At 41.0% G+C, this 12,344-nt stretch overlaps 1 protein-coding gene across 3 annotated transcripts in view; it reads left to right on the forward strand.

Annotated features, from left to right (window-relative positions):
• NBAS (NBAS subunit of NRZ tethering complex) overlaps nucleotides 1-12,344 on the forward strand; it is a 1,903,611-nt gene that overhangs the window by 167,886 nt on the left and 1,723,381 nt on the right. The window lies entirely within an intron of this gene.

Raw genomic sequence — 12,344 nt, forward strand, 5'->3', positions numbered from 1 at the left:
CCATTTTGGCATTGAAGGCAATTTTCTGAAAGCTATCAAAGCAATCTATACAGTTCCAACAGCATTTATTAGACTTGCAGGCTACCAATCCAGAACAATAAAGATCCAAAATGGTACCACCCTCTCGCCACTGATGTACGCAATTTGTATTGAGCCACTAGCAGCCACTAGCAGCGAGCATTAGGAACCTTATTGATATCTCAGGCATCCAAATAGGCAAAACAGTGCATAAACTGGCAATGTTTGCGGATGACATTATCTTAACTATAACTAAACCAATGTTGTCTCTCCCGCCTTAGTTTACTAAATTTTTATAGAAGTTTATACAATCAGGATACAAAATTAATAATGACAAATGTGAGGCTATAGAGGTTCATCTTCCAGAACATACAAAAAAATTGTTAGAAATCAATTTCAATTTTAAATGGGAAAGCAATGCAATTACTTACCTAGGCATTTCTATCCCCAACAAATTATATAAGTTAAATTATAGTAAAATATTGAAATACTTAAAACAAGAAATGATAAAATGGTCTTCATATAGAGTATTGTACTATGGGAAAATAGTGATCACTAAGAGGATATTACCTAAATTACTTTATTCAGATCACTTCCAATAACCATCCACCCTGCTGACATAACTGATATGCAGAGAAGCATACTAAAATTCATCTGGTCTTACAAAAAAGCAAGAATAAATAAAACACTATTAAAAACAAGAGATTGCGGTGGGGGCGGAGCTAGCTAGGAAGCGGATTGGTCACATATTGCTTCAGCTCTGCTGAAATTGTTCATTAAAACTGCCTTTTCGACCATCTGTTTCAGCTATAATTCACTCCAGTCATTTCACTAGCTTTAGTGACTTCTACAGCCTGCTTTTGAGCTCAGAGAAATTTGCTATATAGGAGATAATTGATACCTTGGACATTCTGGTTCACAGACTGCGTGTGAACGGCCATCTTCTCAACCACAAGGTAATCTACTACAGCAGGGACAAGCCCGCTGAGTACCCCTTAAACTTAGACCGGAGATACCAGCTAACTGAAGTATGATCGACACAGCCTATTATACCTGCGACATTTGAGGGTGAGCGACTATCACAGATTGCAGGTACTTTTGGTGGTGTTGCGTCAGTGACACGCTCGGCTGCTTTTCACTATGGAGGACACTCTAAAGACCATACGGATATAAAGCTAATTACCTACCCATATTTAGATCCATAAGGAAAGACTTACAGTCCTGGAAGTCACACAACTTCTCCTGGATGGGAAGGCTGTCAGCGGTGAAGATGAATATCCTACCCAGACTGCTTTACCTTTTCAGATCCCTACCTATACGAGTTATTTACCCCGATATAGAAAACATTCAAAGGGAAATTTTAGCATTTATAAGAGGCAAGAAACAGGCGAGAATAGCGGGGAAAATCATGACCACACATAAGAAGTGGGGTGGTTTAGGAGTGCCTAATCTGGTCAATTATTACAAGACGGCTAGACTAGCCCAAGACGCATTAATACTGAGAGCCAAGGAGGAAGCTTTGTGGATACAACTAGAAGCTGATTTAGGTAAACGGGAGGCACTAGACGCAATAATATGGGAGCACCCACACACCTCACGAGAGGCGTCACACCGCCAGCCAACACCTAGTGACACCACGACACACGTTTGGACAGATCTAGCAAACAAAAAGGGGATGTGCCCGGGGAGTTCAACCCTGAGGCCCATTAGATACCTAATGCACGGAGACTCACAAAAGATTGTTAGAAAGTGGGAGAACAAGGGTCTATACAGAGTAGCAGACCTCCTGTCACAAAATAAAATAATGACCTACACCCAACTAAAAGACAAAGTATCCCCAGAAGTAGTACATTGGTATTTATACCTCCAGCTGTCATCAGCGATACATACATTCCTACAGACAACAAGGCCTAAAGGAACCACAGTCCTAGAAACTATATGTAACATACCAAATAGACCAAAACAAGCTATATCCAAACTATACTTAGAGATACAAAAACCCAAGACCACAGCCAAAACAACACTCATACTCAAATGGGAACTAGACATACAAAAAACATTGGAGCCCGATGAGTGGCACAAAACTTTCGCAAGAGCCACTAGGGGTCTACTGAGCGCAGACCTTAGGGAAAACACTCTGAAGACATTATTTAGGTGGTACCTAACACCACTCAGAACCTCACACATGACACAATCCGCCTCAGAGTTATGCTATAGAGGTTGCGGGGAACGAGGCACATTTCGACATATCATTTGGGACTGTACAGGAGTCCAAGATATCTGGAAATCACTCTCTTCTCTAGTTAGCCATTTATTAGAAGAACCTTTACAAATTACTATGACACAGGCATTACTCCATGACAGACACCCAAAATACAATAAATCAATAAACACCTTAATTAGAATTTTATGCACGATAGTGAGAACATGTATCGCGAAATATTGGAAAATAGGCGTGCCGACTTGGAAAGAAGTTAGATGTAAGATCCAACACATATACAACATGTATGACCAGGCAGCCTGGTCACTGGGTACCAAAGATAAGAATGATGAAGTGTGGTTCTATTGGATTTATAGAAACTGATCCACCTATTCACCCGTCGGACTGGGGGACTAGCCCCGGACACCCAACCCTTAATGCTGATAGATATAGTTTACGAGTTCTATTGACAATTGCCACATTATACCTATATGGCTTGTGATGTTTCTCTTCCTTACAGCCTATAAATTTACATCAGAAGTTGTGACTCGATCAGAGATACGACATCAATCAATGTTACAGGGATAGAGAGATGATACTTATATATCTCCCTTTTTCTCTTTCTCTTTAGGTTTTGTCCTTCTTTTGCTAGATTGTTTCTTCATCTTTCCCCTCTCTGTCTTTCTCTTAGTTTAGCCCGTATGATACAGCAGAGGTTGCTTGACACTAACGGGCAATATCCTCCCCTTCTGACTTTTCGACTCTGTTAAATGATGTAACTAGAAAAATTTTATTACCACTACCCCCCTTTAGAGGGGGTTTGAAATGTCTACTATTGATAACAGGCTGTATTTGTTTTGTTTTGTAAACATTATAAAACTTTAATAAAAAAACATTTAAACATAAAGACCATACGGGCCCTTTTTGTAGATTTTGAAAGGGCTGTTCTCAGAGACCTTGGCAGCTGGCTTGCACTATACATGGCTAAGAGGGTAACAACCTCCATACTTGTGCCTCTTATTTCTATGAACTCTCTGGTGTCTTTGCCTATGGACAGCTGGAGAGAGGAAGAGGAGCAGCATTTCCACCATGTGGGATAGACCTGGTCCATGCGGGATGCGGCCGACCCCGTGGACCAAGTTGCAGATACTGTGGCTCAGCGGAGGTTCAACTTGGCTGACAAGATCGGCAGTTTGGAGACCGGATCGCTACCTCTTTATGTAGGGGAGAATTTGGAAATGAAGAGCCCTAATACTATGTCGGCACATATACAGATTGCTAGGCCGGAGTCACTGATACTCTCCCATGTGTGGGGGAAGGTGGACATGAAAAGTCTTACTGCTTGTGCTGCATATGTTCCACGGCACCTCTGGCAGCCCACTAAGACGAAGTATAAGGCCAGTTTTTCTGCTCACAAACTAGGGATAAAGAATAACATTAGTCTCCCAGCTCACAAGCTTGGAATAGGTTAATTTTACTGACTCTCCCGGTCATGAAAAGAAGATTTCGAAATAGATTCTGTTTTAGATTTTCATATGTTTCTATTGTCATTATTCTGTTATGCCAGGTTTTATATTGAAGACTCTAATAATATGAATATGAGCTCTGTTTTCCTTTTGGTAATACATTATGTTTGAGGTCAGTTATTCAGCTCTGGCTACTGTTAGTGTGTTAAAGTCTTTCTGCTACCTATTACCTATTTATTGTTGCCTGTTTATTCATATGCCTCAGGCTGCTAAAGTTGCTAGCACATGTTATGTTAATGACCCGCTCCACCTATGCTTATTGACTGTTCATATATGTCTCAAACTGATATCATTATGTCTCAGACTACTAAAGTTAAAGTTGCTAGCGTATGCCATGTTACTGAACTAGAGGCTCAATATAAGTCTATTCGCATTACTAAAGTAACCCTTAGACCTCAGTTATACTGTCACATTTTATATGCATATTTATCAGCCCCTTATCCTCCCTATACTAGCCATATTCTTATGTTGCATGTTAAGGAGCTGCACATTTAGCCTGGGGGTATAGGGCCCGTGCTCCTAGGTCAGTGGTATGATATATCCAATGATAAATGTGACCTTAGCTGTAATATTGCTAGTACTCCTATCAGTGGAAAGTATAAGCCTGGCGTTTAGGCTTTACCTTAGCGGCAACTTATTTTATAGTAGATCTAACTGTTTAAAGTTACTTAATATATGAAAGTGGATGATGGAATTTATAGCTTATATTTTACCAAGATGTGGTTTAATATTGTATCTAGTTAAATGAATGCACTCCGCATCATTCTGCCACAACCCAACTAGGTTCTCTATATATTGGGCATATTTGTTATGGTTACTATTAGAGTGCTCCCCCCCCCCCCCCCGCTTATATAGTTACTGGTTAAGCCTAGGGGCACAGACCCCATATGAACCCCCTAATTTTGTTTAATTGTGTTTTTTAATTAATATGTTATTGATATATCCCCCATACCCTTTAAATTGAGGTGTTGTCTCTATAAGATTTAAAGTTAGTTACAAATGAGCAGATGATATGTCTAATTACATGTACGCAGACTATTGCATTTATGTTTCGTAACAAATTCTATGTATATTTTTTCAAATGTCACAGTTTATCTGTATGCCTTTTTTTTAAAACCTCAATAAAAATATTTAAAAAAAAAAAAAAAAAAAAGCAAGAGATTGCGGAGGATTGGGAGTGCCTGATCTGCAGAATTATTTTAACGCAGCAAGATTGGTGCAAACTACACTATGGAATTGTGATGCTAGAGACATAGCCTGGGTACAATTAGAGAGTGATATGCTGTACCTAACACCTATTTACCAGATATTATGGACATCCAAAAGGGAAAGACCCACACATTGGTCACATTATATTGCTATTGCACATACTATTAAAATTTGGGACAGGTTACAATTAAAATATAAACTACTTTCGGCCAGATCCTTAGCCACACTGCTGGTCACACTCTATAAGTAACATTTGGGCTAATAAGGGTCTCTATCGCACTGCTAACTTGTTTGTAGACTCAAGCATCCTTGCATTTGAACAATATAGAACAATACCACCAGATCTTCCAAACTCCTGGTTACACTATCTGCAATTAATTTCACAAGCTAATGATATAGGAATACCAACTACCCAACCTAACCATACTCCCTTTAAAAAACTTAGTCTCACAACAACTAGAACTAAAGGAACAATCACATTCTTATATAATTACTTAACACAAATGTCACAGCTACTAAATTACACTTTATTGAGAAATGGGAAGAAGAGGGACATTTTTCTAGAGAACTTTCAGACTGGGCTACTATTCTTAAAAAAGGTCAGGCTTGCTCTATTAGTGCTAATCTAAAAGAAAATATTATTAAGGTAGCATATGGATGGTATTTGCACCCCAGTAGAATAAAGGGGGGTTAATACTACACAACAGAACTGCTATAGATGCTGCACAGAAATAGGATCTTATATACATATGTAGTGGACCTGTCCAGAAGCCGAAAGAATATGGTCACAAATCAATAAGTTACTAGGTCAAATCTTAAATAGACAAATAACTATGCATATGGGGCAAGCTTTACTACGTTTTCCAGTAGAGGGCCTAACTAGGGCAATGCTTAAATTTGTGGGAATTGTCTGCACAGCAGTTAAGACCACTATTGCAAAATATTGGAAAACTGCAGTACCACATTACAGTCTGATTCTAAATAAAATTAAATATTATTACCAAATGGCAGATACTTCTTCCACTTTGCTCAATTCTAAAACAAATTTTATGCAAGTGTGGGAGGATTGGATAATATGGCAAGACAAACAAAGGATGTAAAATTGACGAAGCTAAAAGGGACAGTCAAGTCCAAAAAAACCTTTCATGTTTCAAATTGGGCATGCAATTTTAAACAACTTTCCAATTTACTTCTATTACCAATTTTGCTTTATTCCTTTGGTATTCTTAGTTGAAAACTAAACCTAGGAGGTTCATATGCTAATTTCTTAGACCTTGAAGGCCGCCTCAAATCTAAATGCATTTTGATAGTTTTTCACCACTAGAGGGCATTAGTTCATGTGTTTCATATAGATTACATTGAGCTCATGCACGTGAATTTACCATGGAGACAGCTCTGATTGGCTAAAATGCAAGTCTGTCAAAAGAACTGAAATAAGGGGGCAGTCTGCTGAGGCTTAGAATTAAGGTAATTACAGAGGTAAAACGTGTATAATTATAACTGTGTTGGTTATGCAAAACTGTGGAATTGGTAATTAAAGGATTATCTGTCTATTAAAATAACAAAAATTCTGGTGTTGACTGTCCCTTTAAGAACGGATGACGACAATAATGAGCAGTTACATGAGGACGGAGAACCTGTACATGAGTGACTAACTCACTAACTACATACCAACCTTGACCAATAACCTCCTCTTAATCTGACCCTTCTCTTTATCTTTTCTCTCTTCCTTCTTTATCTCTCTTTCTATTTCTTATATATCTAAAATCTTTGGATGCCAATTAAAGTTCCTCCAAAACTGATAATATTCACTGTTACACTATTGCATGGTTATGTGTACAAAGGAGAAGGGATGAATCTTTCTAAATTATATAGTGTTGTTATTGTATCTACTGTGTACAATGAGGATTTTTTTTTTTTTCTGTCTCTTATACGATTGTATGCAATGTATTTGTAACTTTTTTTTTTGCAAACAAAGATATGGAAAACTTTAATAAGTAAAAAAATATTTCAAGTAAATGTGTATTTTGTATAGTTCTTTTTTTTGTAAGTGTTCATTTCATTGTCTTTTTTTATACTTTAATATTTTCATTAGCATGCTGACACAGGTTGCTATTTTATTTAAAGGGACCTAAAAGTGTGCAAAGATAATGGTTTCATGTGTTAGAGCAGTTTAATTAATGCTGTGTGTTTAACCCCAGCTATAGAGCATGAATATACTTCTGCTCCAGAGCTAAACATGGCTTGTGCCTCGTGTCATTTATTAGCTGTTTTCAGATACAGACCAGTATTGTACTGCTGCTTCATAGCTGACTTTATATCCCTTTATTTATTAACCCCTTAACGACCAACGACGTATGGGGTACGTCCTGCAAAAAAATGCAGTTAACGACCAAGGACGTACCCTGTACGTCGTTGGTCTTTGAAAGCAGTGGAAGCAATCCTGATCACTTCCAACTGCTTTCATGTTATAGCAGTGATGCCTCGATATTGAGGCATCCTGCTATAACATTTTTTAGCCGTCCGATGCAGAGAGAGCCACCCTGTGGTCCTCTCTGCATCGGCCATCGATGGCCATGTTCGTTGGTGGGTGGGAGCTTACCCAGGGAGGCGGGCGGGCAGCCATCGGTGGGAAGGGGAGCGGGATCGAGTGCGCGCGCGTGAACTGGAGCGGGTGCGCGCTTGCGCGCGCGTGTGGGAACCCTACACTATGGAACAATTGTATGAAAGCACAAGGTGGTACTCGGTGGGAGTGAGGGTGGGCATATTAAAAATGTTTAGCGATCTGGCAGAGGTTGGGGGGTTGGGGGTTGAGGGAGGGCAGCTACACTACAGAAAATAGTATTTTTTTAAAAATAAATAAAAAAAAACATATTTGATTTCAAACTGGGTACTGGCAGACAGCTGCCAGTACCCAATATGGCGCAATAAGGCAGAGAGAGGGGGGGTTAGAGAGCTGTTTGTGGGGGATCAGGGAGGTTGGGGGCTAAGGGAGGATACTACAGAACAGAATTATTATTTTTTTTTTTAAAAATCCCCCAAAAAACTCTTATTTCTCCAACATAGGTGTGTCCGGTCCACGGCGTCATCCTTACTTGTGGGATATTCTCTTCCCCAACAGGAAATGGCAAAGAGCCCAGCAAAGCTGGTCACATGATCCCTCCTAGGCTCCGCCTTCCCCAGTCATTCTCTTTGCCGTTGTACAGGCAACATCTCCACGGAGATGGCTTAGAGTTTTTTGGTGTTTAAATGTAGTTTTTATTCTTCAATCAAGAGTTTGTTATTTTAAAATAGTGCTGGTATGTACTATTTACTCTGAAACAGAAAAGAGATGAAGATTTCTGTTTGTAAGAGGAAAATGATTTTAGCAACCGTTACTAAAATCGATGGCTGTTTCCACACAGGACTGTTGAGAGGAATTAACTTCAGTTGGGGGAAACAGTGAGCAGACTTTTGCTGCTTGAGGTATGACACATTTCTAACAAGACTTGGTAATGCTGGAAGCTGTCATTTTCCCTATGGGATCCGGTAAGCCATTTTTATTAAATAAGAATAAAGGGCTTCACAAGGGCTTTAAAGACTGGTAGACATTTTTCTGGGCTAAAACGATTGATTTATAAGCATTTTTAATACTTCATAGCTTTGAGGAGTTATTTTATTCTTGGGAATTATGTAAAATAACCGGCAGGCACTGTATTGGACACCTTTTTCACTGAGGGCCTTCTCTAATCATAGGCAGAGCCTCATTTTCGCGCCTCTATTGCGCAGTTGTTTTGGGGAAGCAAGGCATGCAGATGCATGTGTGAGGAGCTCAGATACATAGAAAAAGCTTACTGAAGGCGTCATTTGGTATCGTATTCCCCTTTGGGCTTGGTTGGGTCTCAGCAAAGCAGATACCAGGGACTGTATAGGAGTTAAATATAAAAACGGCTCCGGTTCCGTTATTTTCAGAGTTAAAGCTTTCAAATTTGGTGTGCAATACTTTTAAGGCTTTAAGACACTGTGGTGAAATTTTGGTGAATTTTGAACAATTCCTTCATACTTTTTCACATTTTCAGTAATAAAGTGTGTTCAGTTTAAAATTTAAAGTGACAGTAACGGTTTTATTTTAAAACGTTTTTTGTACTTTGTTATCAAGTTTATGCCTGTTTAACATGTCTGAACTATCAGATAGACTATGTTCTGTATGTGAGGAAGCCAAGGTTCCTTCTCATTTAAATAGATGTGATTTATGTGACACAAAATTTAGAGAAAATGATGCCCAAGATGATTCCTCAAGTGAGGGGAGTAAGCATGGTACTGCATCATCCCCTCCTTCGTCTACGCCAGTCTTGCCCACACAGGAGGACCCTAGTACATCTAGTGCGCCAATACTCCTTACTATGCAACAATTAACGGCTGTAATGGATAATTCTATCAAAAACATTTTAGCCAAAATGCCCACTTATCAGCGAAAGCGCGACTGCTCTGTTTTAGAAAATACTGAAGAGCATGAGGACGCTGATGATAATGGTTCTGAAATGCCCCTACACCAGTCTGAGGGGGCCAGGGAGGTTTTGTCTGAGGGAGAAATTTCAGATTCAGGGAAAATTTCTCAACAAGCTGAACCTGATGTGATTACATTCAAATTTAAATTGGAACATCTCCGCGCTCTGCTTAAGGAGGTGTTATCTACTCTGGATGATTGTGAGAATTTGGTCATTCCAGAGAAATTATGTAAGTTGGACAAGTTCCTAGAGGTCCCGGGGCCCCCCGAAGCTTTTCCTATACCCAAGCGGGTGGCGGACATTGTAAACAAAGAATGGGAAAGGCCCGGCATACCTTTTGTCCCTCCCCCTATATTTAAGAAATTGTTTCCTATGGTCGACCCCAGAAAGGACTTATGGCAGACAGTCCCCAAGGTCGAGGGGGCGGTTTCTACTCTAAACAAACGCACTACTATCCCTATAGAAGATAGTTGTGCTTTCAAAGATCCTATGGATAAAAAATTAGAGGGTTTGCTTAAAAAGATGTTTGTTCAGCAAGGTTACCTTCTACAACCAATTTCATGCATTGTTCCTGTCACTACAGCAGCGTGTTTCTGGTTCGATGAACTAGAAAAGTCGCTCAATAAGGATTCTTCTTATGAGGAGATTATGGACAGAATTCATGCTCTCAAATTGGCTAACTCTTTTACTTTAGACGCCACTTTGCAATTGGCTAGATTAGCGGCGAAAAATTCAGGGTTTGCTATTGTGGCGCGCAGAGCGCTTTGGCTAAAATCTTGGTCAGCGGATGCGTCTTCCAAGAACAAATTGCTTAACATACCTTTCAAGGGGAAAACGCTGTTTGGCCCTTCCTCAGGATAGGTCTTTCAAGGCTAAAAATAAACCAAATTTTCGTCCCTTTCGCAGAAACGGACCAGCCCCAAGTGCTACATCCTCTAAGCAAGAGGGTAATACTTCTCAAACCAAGCCAGCCTGGAGGCCAATGCAAGGCTGGAACAAGGGTAAGCAGGCCAAGAAACCTGCCACTGCTACCAAGACAGCATGAGATGTTGGCCCCCGATCCGGGACCGGATCTGGTGGGGGGCAGACTTTCTCTCTTCGCTCAGGCTTGGGCAAGAGATGTTCTGGATCCTTGGGCGCTAGAAATAGTCTCCCAAGGTTATCTTCTGGAATTCAAGGAGCTTCCCCCAAGGGGGAGGTTCCACAGGTCTCAATTGTCTTCAGACCACATAAAAAGACAGGCATTCTTACATTGTGTAGAAGACCTGTTAAAAATGGGAGTGATTCATCCTGTTCCATTAGGAGAACAAGGGATGGGATTCTACTCCAATCTGTTCATAGTTCCCAAAAAAGAGGGAACATTCAGACCAATCTTAGATCTCAAGATCCTAAACAAGTTTCTCAAGGTTCCATCGTTCAAAATGGAAACCATTCGGACAATTCTTCCTTCCATCCAGGAAGGTCAATTCATGACCACGGTGGATTTAAAGGATGCGTATCTACATATTCCTATCCACAAGGAACATCATCGGTTCCTAAGGTTCGCCTTTCTGGACAAGCATTACCAGTTTGTGGCACTTCCATTCGGATTAGCCACTGCTCCGAGAATTTTCACAAAGGTACTAGGGTCCCTTCTAGCGGTGCTACGACCAAGGGGCATTGCAGTAGTACCTTACTTGGACGACATTCTGATTCAAGCGTCGTCCCTACCACAAGCAAAGGCTCATACGGACATTGTCCTGGCCTTTCTCAGATCTCACGGGTGGAAAGTGAACGTAGAAAAAAGTTTTCTATCTCCGTCAACAAGAGTTCCCTTCTTGGGAACAATAATAGACTCCTTAGAAATGAGGATTTTTCTGACAGAGGCCAGAAAATCAAAACTTCTAAGCTCTTGTCAAGTACTTCATTCTGTTCTTCTTCCTTCCATAGCACAGTGCATGGAAGTAATAGGTTTGATGGTCGCGGCAATGGACATAGTTCCTTTTGCGCGAATTCATCTGAGACCATTACAACTGTGCATGCTAAGTCAGTGGAATGGGGATTATACAGACTTGTCTCCGACGATACAAGTAGATCAGAGGACCAGAGATTCACTCCGTTGGTGGCTGACCCTGGACAACCTGTCACAGGGGATGAGCTTCCGCAGACCAGAGTGGGTCATTGTCACGACCGACGCCAGTCTGGTAGGCTGGGGCGCGGTCTGGGAACCCCTGAAAGCTCAGGGTCTTTGGTCTCGGGAAGAATCTCTTCTCCCGATAAACATTCTGGAACTGAGAGCGATATTCAATGCTCTCAAGGCTTGGCCTCAGCTAGCAAAGGCCAAATTCATACGGTTTCAATCAGACAACATGACGACTGTTGCGTATATCAACCATCAGGGGGGAACAAGGAGTTCCCTGGCGATGGAAGAAGTGACCAAAATCATTCAATGGGCGGAGACTCACTCCTGCCACTTGTCTGCAATCCACATCCCAGGCGTGGAAAATTGGGAAGCGGATTTTCTGAGTCGTCAGACATTTCATCCGGGGGAGTGGGAACTCCATCCGGAAATCTTTGCCCAAATAACTCAATTGTGGGGCATTCCAGACATGGATCTGATGGCCTCTCGTCAGAACTTCAAGGTTCCTTGCTACGGGTCCAGATCCAGGGATCCCAAGGCGACTCTAGTAGATGCACTAGTAGCACCTTGGACCTTCAACCTAGCTTATGTTTTCCCACCGTTTCCTCTCATCCCCAGGCTGGTAGCCAGGATCAATCAGGAGAGGGCATCGGTGATCTTGATAGCTCCTGCGTGGCCGCGCAGGACTTGGTATGCAGACCTGGTGAATATGTCATCGGCTCCACCATGGAAGCTACCTTTGAGACAGGACCTTCTTGTTCAAGGTCCGTTCGAACATCCGAATC

This window comes from Bombina bombina, chromosome 4 (assembly GCF_027579735.1).
Source record: "Bombina bombina isolate aBomBom1 chromosome 4, aBomBom1.pri, whole genome shotgun sequence".
NCBI lineage: Eukaryota > Metazoa > Chordata > Amphibia > Anura > Bombinatoridae > Bombina > Bombina bombina.